Source organism: Muntiacus reevesi, chromosome 6 (genome assembly GCF_963930625.1).
Source record: "Muntiacus reevesi chromosome 6, mMunRee1.1, whole genome shotgun sequence".
Taxonomy (NCBI): Eukaryota; Metazoa; Chordata; class Mammalia; order Artiodactyla; family Cervidae; genus Muntiacus; species Muntiacus reevesi.
In genome coordinates, this window is record NC_089254.1 from 15630162 (window position 1) to 15645506 (window position 15345).

At 41.1% G+C, this 15345-nt stretch overlaps 1 pseudogene; it reads left to right on the top strand.

Moving 5' to 3' along the window:
* Nucleotides 1-353: 353 nt before the first annotated feature.
* LOC136171095 (elongation factor 1-beta pseudogene) lies at nucleotides 354-1060 on the top strand (annotated as a pseudogene).
* The last annotated feature ends 14285 nt before the right edge of the window (nucleotides 1061-15345 follow it).

A 15345-nucleotide genomic window follows, 5' to 3' on the forward strand; every position in this document is an offset into this window, starting at 1 on the left:
ACCAGCACTTTAATGCATCCTGAGGCTTCATCTGCCTAAGGTTTCAGGTAAACTGTGTTCTTTCTGCAAAACATGCAGTAAATGATTTTCTACTAAAATATGTTAGCTTGGTAGAAACGTATAAGGATGGATCACTGGATTTTCATATTCTATGTTTTATGTCTTAAAAGAAACTTGTGAATTGTTAATCAATTTTTATGGTAAATTAGTACTGAATAAGCATCGGACTCAACAGTACTTGAAGTCTGAAGAAACTTAAGACTAGACTTCAAAAAAAGTTCGCCTTTTTTTCCCTTTTAGCTCTTGCTGTGGCATGCCTGCACTTTTCTTTCCCTCTGCTGCCGCTGAGTTCCCCATTAGCCATCGCCATGGGTTTTGGAGACCTAAAAAGCCCCGCAGGCCTCCAGGTGCTCAACAACTACTTGGCGGACAAGAGCTATATCGAGTGGTACGTGCCATCAGAAGCAGATGTGGCAGTATTTGAAGCCGTCTCCAGCCCACCACTTGCCAACTTGTGTCATGTGCTCCGTTGGTATAGTCACATCAGCTCTTATGAAAAGGAAAAGGCCAGCCTGTCAGGAGTGAAGAAGGCCTTGGGCAAGTATGGCCCTGCTAATGCGGCAGACACTACAGAAAGTGGAGCTACAGATAGTAAAGGTAACAACGATGACATTGATCGCTTTGGCTCTGAGGAGGGGGAGGAAAGTGAAGAAGCCAAGAGGATAAGAGAAGAGTGCCTTGCACAGTATGAGTCAAAGAAAGCCCAAAAATCCAGACCTTGTTGCCAAGTCTTCCATCTTATTAGACGTGAAACCTTGGGATGGTGACACAGATATAGCAAAACTAGAGGAGTGCATCAGAAGTGTTCAAGAGGATGGCTTGGTCTGGGCCTCTTCTAAACTAGTTCTGGTTGGGTATGGCATTAAGAAACTTCAAATACAGTGTGTAGTTGAAGATGATAATGTTGGGACAGACATGCTGGAGGAGCAGATCACTGCTTTTGATGAGTATGTACAGTCTATGGATGTGGCTGCATTCAACAAGATCTAAAATCCATTGTGGATCAGTGCCCTTCACAGTTTGAAAGATTAAAAAAAAAAGTTAGGTTAGATTGTGAGCGCCTGCTAAGTTGCTCAGTTGTGTCCAACTCTCTGTGACCCCATGGACTGAAGCCCTCCAGGCTGTGCTGTCCATGGGATTCTCCAGGCAAGAATACTAGAGTGGGTTGCCATGCCCCCCTCCAGGGGATCTTCCTGATCCAAGGATAGAACCTGAGTCTCTTATGTCTCCTGCATTGGCAGGCGGAGTCTTTACCACTAGTGCCGCCTGGAGAGCCCTAGATCAGGATAAATCTTCTGCATAAAACTCCAATTATAAACACAGCTCTCTGCCCATCTTCCTGCCACTCCCTGCTTCCACAGACAAGTTGTGCTCTTTATTGTGATTTGGAAAAGACTAACCATAATGCCTAAGTCAGTGCTATTCAAATAAGAGCTACAATCATATCCACATCATCTCTATGTGTGTTTAAACTCTGTTACTTCTCATGTGAATTACAGAAATTGCCCCTTGTCCCAGAACAACCCTCCCAACCCATTCTCTAGCCTAACTAACATAATCTTTCTAAAGGCTAACTAATGTAATCTTTCTAAAATATACATTTTGCTATTTCTCCCTTTTGCTTAAAATCTTCTGTTGTTCTCCTGTGCTGTGTTCTCTGTTGTTCTGGTCTTCCGGAATGATTTCATTACACATGGAAATTAAATGAGATTCTTAAATTTAATATTAGAGGGCACATAAACCAGTCCTTCCTACGGCATGGCAGCTAAAAGAGGAGAAGTTCAAGAGCTGTCAATGGCCATATTCCTCACCCCATGCAGGAACCGCAAGGAGAAGCAGAGGTGAGAGACAGGGAGCAAGCTGCTGCTTGTGTTGGAAGCCCTGGTTCAAACTGTCCCTAACTTTTGCCTGTACCCCTGTCTTTCCAGAAGTTGCTTGTTCTGTCCTTCCTTGTGTCACATAAGATACCCCAGTACATTCCTATAACATCCCTCCTTTCACCTAGGCTTAGAAGTAGGTTTTTGTCACTTGCAAACAAAAGAGTCTTGGTTAGATCAGCTTGTAAGGAAAAATACAACTACTCCTGATGCAAAGCAAGCACTCTGTTAATCCTTGTCATGATCATTTGCCTGATTTTCAGCATCATCCCTGTAACAAAAGGATACACAGTCCTCTTAGGTTACAGTAATACAGAATTGGCACTTAAGAACTAATGACTGGTAATGTAATCAACATTAGTGCAACTGAAGAAGAAAAAAATAATAGCTTGTAAGGCCCTTCATGATATGGCCCCAGATTATCAAATCACAGTCTCCATATAACTCTTAGGAAGATGCTCAGCGTCAAGTAACAGAACACAGACAAACAGACTTACAAGGCATTCTGTTCTCTCATACCAAGAAGGGTAGACAAACATAGTGCTGGGAATGGTTTATCAGCTCAACTAAATGGGGCTTCCCAGGGGGTTCAGTGGTAAGGAATCTGCTGCCAAGCAGGAGCTATAGGAGACAAGAGTTCGATCCCAAGGTCAGGAAGATCCCCTGGAAAAGGAAAGTGCTCCCCACTCCAGTATTCTTGCCTGGAGAATCCCATGGATAGAGGAGCCTGGAGGGCTACAGTCCATGGGGTCACAAAGAGTCGGACACGACTTCGAGACTAAACAATAACAAAATGTTAATGCCTTCGCTCTTTGCAATTTGAGTCTTTCCTTGATCACAAGATGGGGGGGTAGCAGCTCCAGACAGTCTTTAAGACTTATGTGAGCATCTTCGATAAGGAAGCAGAGGGCAACAGCTTTCTCCTTGGGAGGGTCTGCTTTTAGCCTGGAAAGGAAGCCTTTGCTGACTTGTCCTTAGATCTCATTGGCCAGCACTGGATCACATGCTCAATCCCAGACTCATGATTGTGAAGTGAAAAGTACCTTCATTCATTCTCTAACTGGCCATAAATCCCTGGACCTGTGCTAGTTATTGGAGGCTTTGTTAGCAGAGAATAGAAAGTGGAGTTGTGTATAGTGAGAAACCATATCTCCCATACATATATTTCTATTACCACCATCATTGCCACCCCAATTCTAAAAGCCAGTCTAATTGAACTGCCTTCAGCACTAAAACATGCTATATTCTCTGTGGTGTCTGGGTCTTTGCACCTGACTTTTGCTTTACCCACAACACACTGTCTTTGCCTCATTTACTAAGATCTTGGTCTGAATGACTCCTACTTCTCCCTTTAGGCCTCAGTTTCAATACCACTTCCTTTGAAAAGTCTTCCCTGATCCCCAGTACTTTAGTACCCTTTTGTTATTCCTGTCTTAGACCCTGTCAAACTGTAGATCTTCCTCGACTTATGATAGGGCTGTGTCCTGATGAAACCACTGTAAGTTGAAAATATTGTAAGTCAAAAAGGTATTTAATACACCTAACTTACTGAGCATCATAGCTTAGTCCAGCCTACCTTAAATGTTCTTAGAAAACTTACATTAGCCTACAGTTGGGCAAAATCATCTATTTTGCCTATTTGATAGCCTATTTGATAATAAAGTGTTGAATAACTCACATAACTTATTGAATACTGTACTGAAAGTAAAAACACAATGGTTGTCTGGATATAGAATGGTTGTGATTGCATGACTGACTGGGAACGGCCTGGTGTCACAAGACAGTATTGTGCCAGATATTGCCAGCACAGGAACAGATCAAAATTCAACATTCAAAGTATAGTTTCTGTTGAATGTGTATCACTTTTGTATTATCACAAATCGAACTATTATAAGTTGGGGACTGTTTGTATATTGTAATTTTCTTTCTATTTATTTATATTCTCTACTAGATTATAATCTTTTGATGGCTTATTGACTGAGTCTTATTTCTCTATGACCTCACCTAGAACTTGTACATAGTAGGTGAATTAATACTTTATTAAAGTATTAATAAATGGAGTGAAGCACTTTTGGGGTGCACTCAAAATCAACATGTGTTAAAACCATTTAAAAAAGGTCACAGGGACCTTTTTTACTTCTGATTTTTGTTCAAGGAAATAAACAAAAGAGTGTTTTGTTAAAAAAAATTCCTTGCAGACATTTACATTTAAAAGCTTTTGCCATGGTGGTTTCCAAAGAAAGAGGATGGAGAAGGATGATTTCTTGCTCAGGTAGGGATATATTTATTTTGCTTGTCTTACACAAAAACTAAAGATTCTAAGAGTTTTCAAGTGGTCTTTGACAAGTTTTTCAGACATATTTTTGCATATGCATTCATAGAAACTAAATGTAGCTGCTAAATGAACTCACTTGAATTTTATAAGATGCTATCTTATTCTGTAACTACTTGATACCATTAGGAAAAAGCATGTGACATGACGTGACACTTTCAACTCCTTTTGTAAGCAGATACATTTAAATAAACTCTGGGAGTTTGTGATTGACAGGGAGGCCTAGCGTGCTGCAGTCTATGGGGTCGAGAAGAGTCAGACACAACTGAGTGACTGAACTGAACTGAAAGTTAAATAAGGACTGAATGAATGAATGAAATTAAGTGGGAAACAATAATGACCAAATTTGATTAATATAATAGACATCACTTCAAAATTTTAGCACTCTGAAGTTCAATATTGAGATTGTAATTTATATGAAACATTCATTCACAAATTTTTAAAAAGAATTTACCAAGTATGATGAGTTGAGGCCTCTTAGGATTTTCAATGTAGTATTGCCACTTTTGGAGAGGGCAATGGCAACTCACTCCAGCACCATTGCCTGGAAAATCCCATGGACAGAGGAGCCTGGTAGGCTGTAGTCCATGGGGTCCTGAAGAGTCGGACACGACTGAACAACTTCACTTTCACGTTTCACTTCCATGCATTGGAAAAGGAAATGGCAACCTACTCCAGTGTTCTTGCCTGGAGAATCCCAGGGACGGGAGCCTGGTGGACTGCCGTCTATGGGGTTGCACAGAGTTGGATACGACTGAAGTGACTTAGTAGCAGCAGCAGCATTGCCACTTTAGTGTGTCGTACCCTGGTATATTTTGTCAGAAACCACCCAAAAAGCTGCCCATTTGGAGTGGGGCCCAGAGTCAGAGGAGGTTGTCTAACTGGCCCCAGATGCAAGGCAAGCATCTCTGCCTTGGCTCTAGGGAGCTAGTGGGTCCAGTGTGACTGGAATGGTCTGTGACTCTTCTGAAAGCTGTATGGAACCTATGCCAAGCCCCAATAGACCATCGCAGAAGAGACCTTTTCTGTTTGGGAAAATGCAAAGACTAGTTTAGCAAGTGAGTCTTCATTTTGAGAAATGACTCCTGGCTTATTGCTAGGCTCATATAGAGGCTGAATCACTCAACCATCTGGCATAAGATGGCCATAGTACCTCAGTTCCTGACCTGAAACGGTATTGTCTCAGACACTTAGCATAATGCCAGTCATTCCCAGCAGTAATCTACATCAAGTAAATTGAGATGGAAGAGAAACCTATAGGGCTGAGTCTAGGGGAAGCCTAAAGACACAGGTAACTTGTATGAGCAAGTAGTTGTACTTTTACATTACAGGTTCTTCCTTATGTCTCCTGGGAGCCTCCTAGGACTAGTGGACCAGGGAGAGAGTAACCTGAACCTGGTGTACCGATGGCTTTGCAAGATACACTGGCAGCAGACAGATGAGAGGAAGTGCTGCTGGTCTTCAGGGTGGCCCTGAACTACAACTGAGAAGTTAAATGCTTACAAGGGTTAAATTTTGAGCAGTAATTTTATGATTCACTCTGTCTAGAAAGGAACATATTATTGTTTGTGCTTTTACCGGAGATCAGGATCTGAGCTGATTCTTGAGCTTTTTATTTGGCACAGAGGTGATATTCAAGATCTGTGATAAGAAAGGCAGTTGGAATGTAGCAGTGAAACTGGGGCTGAAGACCCTCCCTGTGGTGCCAGATGTTCACCCCTTTATTGCTGGATGGTAAGGAGTCAGAGATGTCTCTGAGGGAAGAACCAGAGTGACTTTGGCAATGGTGGATATAATGGGGCAGGGGGTTTGGGATAGTGGCAACGTTTTAGAGATGGTTTAAGGTTGAATCGGGTCATTCCTGGTGACTTGGTGGTAAAGGATCTGCCTGCCAATGCAGGAGACACAAGACACACAAGTTTGATCCCGGGGTCAGGAAGATTCCATGGGGAAGGAAACGGCAACCCACACCAGTATTGTTGCCTGGGAAATTCCATGGACAGAGTAGCCTGGAGGGCTACAGTCCATGGGGTCACAAAGAGTCAGACACGACAGAGTGACTGAGCACACACGCAAGGCTGAATGAATAAATACTGGGCAATTTTGTTGTTCTGGTTTGACTAGATGATCAGAGACATAGACCGATCAAGACTGGAGAACTGATGACAAGAAGGTTTTAGGAAAGGGTGGATAGACCTTTCAGAATAGGACTAGAGTCTGAAAATATCTGTGTCCATGTGAATGCTAAGATGCCTTTATTACAGAAGAAGTTCTTAATAACCGTACAATTGTACTCATCTCACATATTGGCAAAGTAATGCTCAAAATTCTCCAAGCCAGGCTTCAACAGTACGTGAACTTCCAGATGTTCAAGCTGGATTTAGACAAGGCAGAGGAACCAGAGATCTGTTAGATCATAGAAAAAGCAAGAGAATTCCTTTTATTGATTTCTGCTTTATTGATTACCTGAAAGCCTTTGACTGTGTAGATCACAACAAACTGTGGAAAATTCTGAAAGAGATGGGAATACCAGACCACCTGACCTGCCTCCTGAGAAATCTGTATGTAGGTCAAGAAGTAACAGTTAGAACTGGACGTGGAACAACAGACTGGTTCCAAACTGGAAAAGGAGTATGTCAAGGCTGTATATTGTCACCCTGCTTACTTAACTTATATGCAGAGTATATCATGTGAAATGCCAGGCTGGATGAAGCACAAGCTGGAATCAAGAATGCCAGGAGAAATATCAATAACCTCAGATATGCAGATGATACCATTCTTATGGAAGAAAGTGAAGAGGAACTAAAGAGTGTCTTGTTGAAAGTGAAAGAGGAAAGTGTTAAAGCTGGCTTAAAACTCAACATTCAAAAAACTAAGATCATGGCATCCAGTCCCATCACTTTATGGCAAATAGATGGGGAAACAATGGAAGCAGTGACAGACTTTCTTTCCTTGGACTCCAAAATCACCACAGATGGTGACTGCAGCCATGAAATTAAAAGATGCTTGCTCCTTGGAAGGAAAGTTATGGCCAACCGAGACAGCATATTAAAAAGCAGAGACATTAGTTTGCCGACAAAGTTCTGTCTTGTCAAACCTATGGTTTTTCCAGTAGTCATGTATGGATGTGAGAGTTGGACTATAAAGAAAGCTGAGCACTGAAGAATTGATGCTTTTGAACTGTGGTGTTGGAGAAGACTCTGGAGAGTCCCTTGGACTGCAAGGAGATCAAACCAGTTATTCCTAAAGGGAATGAGTCCTGAATATTCACTGGAAGGACTGATGCTGAAGCTGAAACTCCAATACTTTGGTCACCTGATGTGAAGAACTGACTTACTGGAAAAGACCCTGATGCTGGGAAAGGTTGAAGGCAGGAAGAGAAGGAGATAACAGAGGATGAGATGATTGGATGGCATCACCGACTCAATGGACATGAGTTTGAGCAAGCTCCAGAAGTTGGTGATGGACAGGGAAGCCTGGCGTGCTGCAGTCCATGGGGTTGCAAAGAGTCGGACACCACTGAGCGACTGAACTGTGTCTTAATAACCAGCAGAACAATATGACTCCTTCTGTGGGAGTCAGCCCTCCTCCTTCTCCAACTAGTCTATTGGCTCACAGACAGAACAGTTGTGATGGCCAGAATGGAGGTAACGCTTGAATTCAATAACATAAATTTCCTTTCCTCAAGGTTGATTCATATAGTGTTAGCAACAATGACAAGCAATGCGCCTCTAGGGGACCTGATCTACTTCCCTGTGGCAGATAATTTTTTTTGAGTTGGAAATGCCCTTTCATCATGGAACAGCAACATGCATCATCTTTCTGGACTTGGATTCGCTCTCCCTGCTCATGTGCATCTCAAGCGTCACAGGATTTCAATGGCTTCTGACAGGTGAGCTCACCGAATTACAAAAAGAGCAATGTGATAGGCTACTAACTGGCTGGTCTTACTGTATGGATACTCAGTCACCCTAATGATGCCAGAACGCTACCTACGAAGTGACCCCCCTGGTGGCTCAGACAGTGAGGAATCTGCTTTCAGTGCAGGAGAACTGGATTCGATCCTGGGTCAGGAAGATCCCCTGGTGAAGGGAATGGCTGCCCACTCCAGTATTCTTGCCTGGAGAATCCCACGGACAGAGGAACCTGGTGGGCTACAGTCCATGGGGTCACAAAGAGTCAGACATGACTGATGGACTAACACACACACTATCTAAGAATTAGCCCCTTGTGATATTGGTGTGCTCTGTTGTAGGAAACTCAACATGAGCAGAAACAGCGATCAATATGATTGATTTTTGTCTTCATAGACAGAATGCAACCTAGGACCCAGAGGGTGAAGACTTCTTTAACATTATACCTACATTTTCACTTTCAGAATTTTTGCTTTAATTTTTCTTAAAAGAGCTATTGGTTAACTCTTCAGTGTAAGGAATTTAGTACTCAATGAAGGGATGCTTTAGCTAAGGGTTAAAAAAAATGTAAGTTGATTGAAGTGGCAGCTGAGACTGCCACCTGGATAAGTGAGATTCTTTTTGCAATCAGGGCAAAGATCCTTGGCAAGCTGTGGTGTTGGCTGGAAGCCAGGAGAACTTGGACCAAGTTGAGGAGGAATCTATCTTGTAAGTCCGCATCCTTCTTATGAATGCCAGCAGAATGGAGGACTTGCACCAGTATTTCCTTGCTAAGTATGCTATTTATTCTCCTGTTTCCTTTTTAAATGATACTTTAAAAATAATTAATTTTTTCTCTTCTTTCCTCTTTCTTTCAGGGGTACATAATGTTATCTAAGTAGTGGTTGAGTTTATCATGTGGTCTATAAGGCTGTAGAATACTAAGACGGGATTGTGACAGAACTGAAGAGGAATGGACACAAGCCAGTGGAAGCCAGAGGTCCTGGCCAACATCTTACCTCTGTGTGCAGTGGCCGGAAATGACTGTGGTTGTCTCCCACTGCAGTTGTGTGGGGACTGGTTGGGTCATGTGTTATGAGTGATTTTGGGGGGGGGATATAGGGGAGAAAGGTATGTATTAGAGGGAGAGAGAGAAGGGAGGAGAGGAAGGGAGGGAGAGAGAAACAGAATGTGTGACAGAGACAGGGAATGAATGAATGAGTGTGTGTGTGTGCGTGTGTGTGCATGTATGTGTATGGGCAGCCAGAGGGTGGACTGTAGCAGTTAGCTTTAGGGTATCTGTGTGGTCAATTGTGATTTCTCCTTTCTCAGAAAGATTGTTCCTTTGAGCATGGACGTGGGCCCAGGAGATTTTTTCTGTGCTATGTGATTCTGTCTACCTGGCCATGGATGTTTGTCTGGGAGTTGCTACCTGATCACATTCTGCAGCTCGACTATTACCATTTGGAATGATGAGACAGAGAGTTGGAAAGCCATTTGATCCCTGTCACATTAGGGCAGATCCTAAAGAGAGATTTATAAACTCCTTGCTGCCTTGGAGACTCCCCACTTCTTGCCTTTTTGAGCCTTTGTCCTTCACTTCTCTTTGGATTTCATGAAATGCTCTGAAACCCTTTCCATAATTTTCCTTTGTTGTCTAAATTAGCCAGAGTGGTTTTATGTTCCTCACAACCAAAGAACATTAGTTCGCTAATACAGAAATTAAAGACTACCTATGTATGGAGTGATCTTGGATGTGGTTGTTTAATTTTAATGAAAAAAAATCAGTTATTTGTGAAGAAGACAACTACAAGAAGAAAGGAAGACTTCCAAACTTATCTCTTTCTTCATGGGGTTATACTGCCCTCCTATTCTCTTAATTCTGGGTGGAAAAAAAATCAGCATTAATTACTGGAATAATCACATTTATTTTTCTAAAGTTAAATTTTGGATATACAGAGGAGATGGCATGGGGAGGGGTGAAACATACCATCTGGAATGATTAGTAGCCTAGTGTATCTGGTTTAGTGAGAACTAGGTCAGATGGAGAAGAAGTGAAGATACATAGACCTGGAGTAAAGGCAAGCAGGTGATCAAAACAAGTATAAATACATAAGCCAGAGGAAGTCCTCCAACACTAGCTTCCTCACTCCTGTACTGTTTTAGTAATCCTGCTGCTGCAGAGACAAAAGTAGACCTTCTGGTGGTAGTCGATACAGACAATAAAGGAACCTGCCAAATAAAATTATGCGTTGGTCTCTTTAGGTCTATTACTTATTAATCTCACCTTCTTCCTGGTCTTTCCAGCTTTCTTTTCATTGAAATATAATAACCTCTAATGTATACTAATGAAGTTGTTCTCAAATCTTAGTAATCCTAAAAATTACCTAGGAAGTTCTTGTTAAAACGCATATTCTGAGCCAGCCCCTCAGAGGTCCTAATTTATTAGGTTCAAGGTGGGACCCAGGAAGCTCAACTTTTAATAAAAACAAAGATTTTCAAAGGCAGTTAGTCATTGGTTGAGGGACCACATGTAAATTATTTTCCAAGCGAGGAAGTTTTTGAGAGGGAAGTGAGTTGCTACTAATAAATAATTATACTGGAAGGACAGGTCCAAACCAGCACTGCCCCAGGCAAATCACCACAGGGCCAGTCATTGATCATACCTGAGAAACAGAGCTAAGTGAAATGCAACGTCAGTCATAGCAACTCAGACAACCCACATTTAAGCTGATTGTGGTTATAGAAATCCTTGTTATATATGAGACATTTAGGCCTTAAGAAAAGATACGTGGAAGTCCTTTTATTTTTCAGGTGGGGAACTGCCGGCCTGCTGTATCCCAGAAAACTAATATGACCTTTGGTAGACTTGTTTTACCCAGTGATTTTTGAGACAATTCAAGAACTTTTAAATCACAAAAAAAATCTCCTTTTTTTCTTCGCTCCTTTTGTCCCTCCCTCCCCACCCTCATTCCCTTGCCAATTTTTTAAATCAAATATTCATTGAGGAATCCAGAAGACTGAGAAAGTCAGTCAGGGAGAAAGCAACCATGGACCCTCATTCCTTTCACTCTTCATACAATGCAGAGAGAGTCCAGCTCCTGCGACCAGTGCAACTTGCTACTCTTCTGGAGAGATGTTTAGCCAACATCATTAAAAATACAACAGAATCATATTTTGCTTTAACACTAGTTTAGCAGTTCAACCAGAAACACCTTAATCTTGAATGTTTAAGGGACTAGTTACACCAAAATATTTTTAAGCAACCTTAGACTGTAAATAGGAAATTGTGTCTCTTTTGCCTGGCATGGTTGTCATTGTGTTTAAGAGTTACTTCTCTTGTGGGTGAAGATTAGGTTTCACTTTGTTCATTTCCAGTTAATTTTGGGTTTGCATTGTAGAAAACAGGTCAAATGTAAGCACAGATAGTAAGAAATGAAAAGTAAGCACCTGCTGGGCAGGAGGAAGGCATTAACTATTTCAAGTACTAATAAGAAACAGTACTTGCTGCAAAAGTAAATTAGTCACATTTACAGTGACAAGGACAAATCAATGTTTCTTTAAAAAATTCTGACTTCTTGAATTATTTGCCCCATAGAAAATGATCCACCTCCCCAATTTTTTTAGAAACTCTATTTTAAAGTGTATTTGGTAAATGCATCCAACATTTTAAAAGATAATTTCATGCATTTATTTATTTTGGCTGTGCTGGGTCTTCGTTGCTGAGCGGGCTTTTCTCTGATTGCAGTACATGGACTTCTCACTGCAGTGACTTCTCTTGTTGCGGAGCGTGGGCTGTAGGGCTTGAGGACTTCCGTCATCGTGGTGTGCGGGCTCAGCAGTGTGGCTCCTGGTCTCTAGAGCACAGGCTCAATAGTCACGGTGCACAAGCTTAGCTGCTCCAAGGCAGGTGGGATCTTCCTGGACCAGGGATCGAACCCACATCTCCTGCATTGGCAGGTGGATTCTTTACTACTGAGCCACCAGGGAAGCCCCGCCTTCTCAATTTTTAAAGTTAAGAGTTGTAGTGAGCTTGGAAGAGCCGAGCTTTATGATTACTTTTTCCCTATTTACTTAGGAAGATAAAAATCTCCATTCTTTGATCTTTGTTGATACTGTGTCACCTTAAAGACGTTTTTAGACTTGGAACAACATGAAGCACTTTGATGGAGAGATACCTATTTTTTAAAAAAATAACTTTTTCCCTTTAACATTTCATCTTTGATATACTAATTACTGGAAACACAATTTAAGAATCACAAGATAAAATTCTTAATTTAGACTTAGTTTTCCTTAAGGAATTCAATAAGAAGCAAATGTCAACTCTAAATAAACCTTTGTTTAATGCATAAGCCATACTGTGGTATGTGTATTTTCTGTAAAATAAATGTCACTTTCAGCTTCTGTTAACCCACATAATACTGGGAAATTTCCTAATGGCTCTTTCAGACGTTTTTTCTTTCTGTAAATCTATTACTGTGAAACTAGTTCCTTCCTGACTTCCTGTTATGCTTCTCTGCTATTGCATTATTGGTATTTATTGTGTTGGAATAATCTGTCTTTATAAATTAATTTTGTCTTTTTGTCTTAATTTTTTCAATGCTCTTGAGTTTTTCAACTTATATTAGCATTTTTATTATTAATTGCTTTTCGAAGAGGCATTCATACTTAAATGAGATTTATTCTGTTTGCAAAATTTAATTAAAATTTTCTTCTTCCTCAATACTTTAAACCTGTACTTGTTCTTGGATTTTAATATTTTCTATTATTTCAAATCAATAATGGAGAATGAAGACATTCAGGTACTAGCTCACTTCAGTCATGTTTGACTCTTTGTGACCCCATGGACTGTAGCCCAGCACACTCGTCTGTCCATGGGGTTCTCCAGGCAAGAGTCCTGGAGTAGATCGTCCAGAGGATCTTTCCGCCTTAGGGATTGAACCTGCATTTCTATGTCTCCTGCATTGGCAGTTGGGTTCTTACCACTAGCGCCACCAGCAGCTTGAACATGATTTGTTTTATTGTCTTTGAGATACCTTGAATATAAAAACACATTCTTCTATTTCTGCTTTGTTCAGAAAGTTTTTCTATAGCTCTTTATCTATAAACTTACATATCCCACAGTTGTGTTATTCATCTTCCCTGTGTCCATTCACTCAGCCAGACATTCAATGAGCACCTATCATTAATCAGATACTGATAGGTTATGTTTGTTATTATATCTTTCCAGTTGCAATCTTTTTTGTATTCTATTTCTAATGCTGCTCACAAAAATTATGCTTGCAGAAAACTCTTACTTTGATTTATTCTCTTGCATAGTTAATTGAAGTGTAGTGTGTTTATAGATTTAAGAGCCAAGACTACTAAATAAATACAATAGCAGTTATGATAATTCTAAAACCATCTGGTGAAATCATATATCTGTTGTGATGTCTTTGGGCACATATAAAATTTCATTGAAACTTGCAAAAATTATAGAAAACTTGATGACCTTTTAGTTCAGTTCAGTCGCTCCTTCGTGTCTGACTCTTTGTGACCCCATGGACTGCAGCACAGCAGGCTTCCCTGTCCATCACCAACACCTAGAGCTTGCTCAGACTCATGTCTATCTAGTCAGTGATGCCATCCAAACATCTCATCCTCTGTCGTCCCCTTTTCCTCCCTCCTTCAATCTTTCCCAGCATCAGGGTCTTTTCCAATAAGTCAGTTCTTTGCATCAGGTGGCCAAAGTATTGAAGTTTCAGCTTCAGCATCAGTCCTTCCAATGAATATTCAGGACTGATTTCCTTTAGGATTGATGGGTTGGATCTCCTCGCAGTCCAAGAGACTCTCGAGTCTTCTCCAACACCACATGATGACTTTTACTGGCAATAATTTTTGTTAAAATGGCAAATTAAACACAAATAAATACAAGTTGTAACTTAGTATCATTTACTCTGCACTAATGTGTGGCCCAGCCATAAGAAATCCACCCACAATGCAGGAGATGCAGGAGGCACAAGTTCAATCCCTGGGTGAGCAAGAACCCCTGGAGGAGGAAATGGCAATTCACCCCAGTATTCTTGCCTGGGAAATCCCATGGACAGAGAAGCCTGGCTGGCTACAGTCAATGGGACTGCAAGAATCAGATATGACTTAGTGAGTAAACCACAACCACAATGTGGTCAACTCAGAAATTTCATCTATCATAAAAAACCTAGATAAATATGAAAAATTCTTGGCAGTCAAGTTAAAATTATTCTATTCACAAAAAATGACCTTTTTCTTTTTAGATCTTCACATGTTACCCTATTGGAAAAGAATCAGGAAAAATGGAAAATAAATTTAAAATGGACAGTTTTGCTCAAATGATGTAATTAAGAGTTGGCTCTTAGCCAATTCTGCTCAATCAGGATTGTTAGAGCAGAGGTACTGTATAGAGCAACTAAACTGTTTTTACAGAGCTTCTTTTATTGGACCCCTTTAATAAAGTCTATTTTGTTAGTTTCATTTTTATTAGAACAAACGTACACACACATTATAAGGTCACAATTCATTTCAAAATCTTGGGATACAGGAACATCCAAACAAAATTCTAGTTCAGTTCAGCCTCACTGAGCAGAAGTTTAGAACACCTACTCTGATCCAGGCAGAAAGCTGGGAAGCAAGATGATTTCTCTGAATCCTGAGCAAGGACGAAGCCTTATTTACGCTAGATTTGAGGTGTGCGTAGCTCGTTGGAGACACTTGAAAGCCCACTGCCAGCTGAACAGGGTGAGACACAGCTGTGAACACTACTTAAGCGTTTGAGAGTCTGTTTCATTGTGCTCATTTCCTAATACCTACAGATGTGGCATGGTCTTCCCTGGTGGCTCAGTAATAAAGAAATCACCTACCAATGCAAGAAATGTGGGTTCAATCCTTGGGCTGGGAAGCTCCCCTGGAGAAGGAAATGGCAACCCAATCCAGTTTTCATACCTGGGAAATCCCATGGACATTGGCACCTGGAGGCTACAGTCCATGGTGTCCCGGAAGAGTTAGACACGACTTAGTGGGTAAACAACAGCAGAGATTTGGCACCGTATAAGAGAAGCCCCGGACTCTGCTCCTGCCTCTTACTGATGGTCTCGTCACCTTCTGTTCAGCAGGATCTCTTGCCAATTGCTGTACTATTGGGAAATTTCATCTTCTCCTTGAAGTTCCC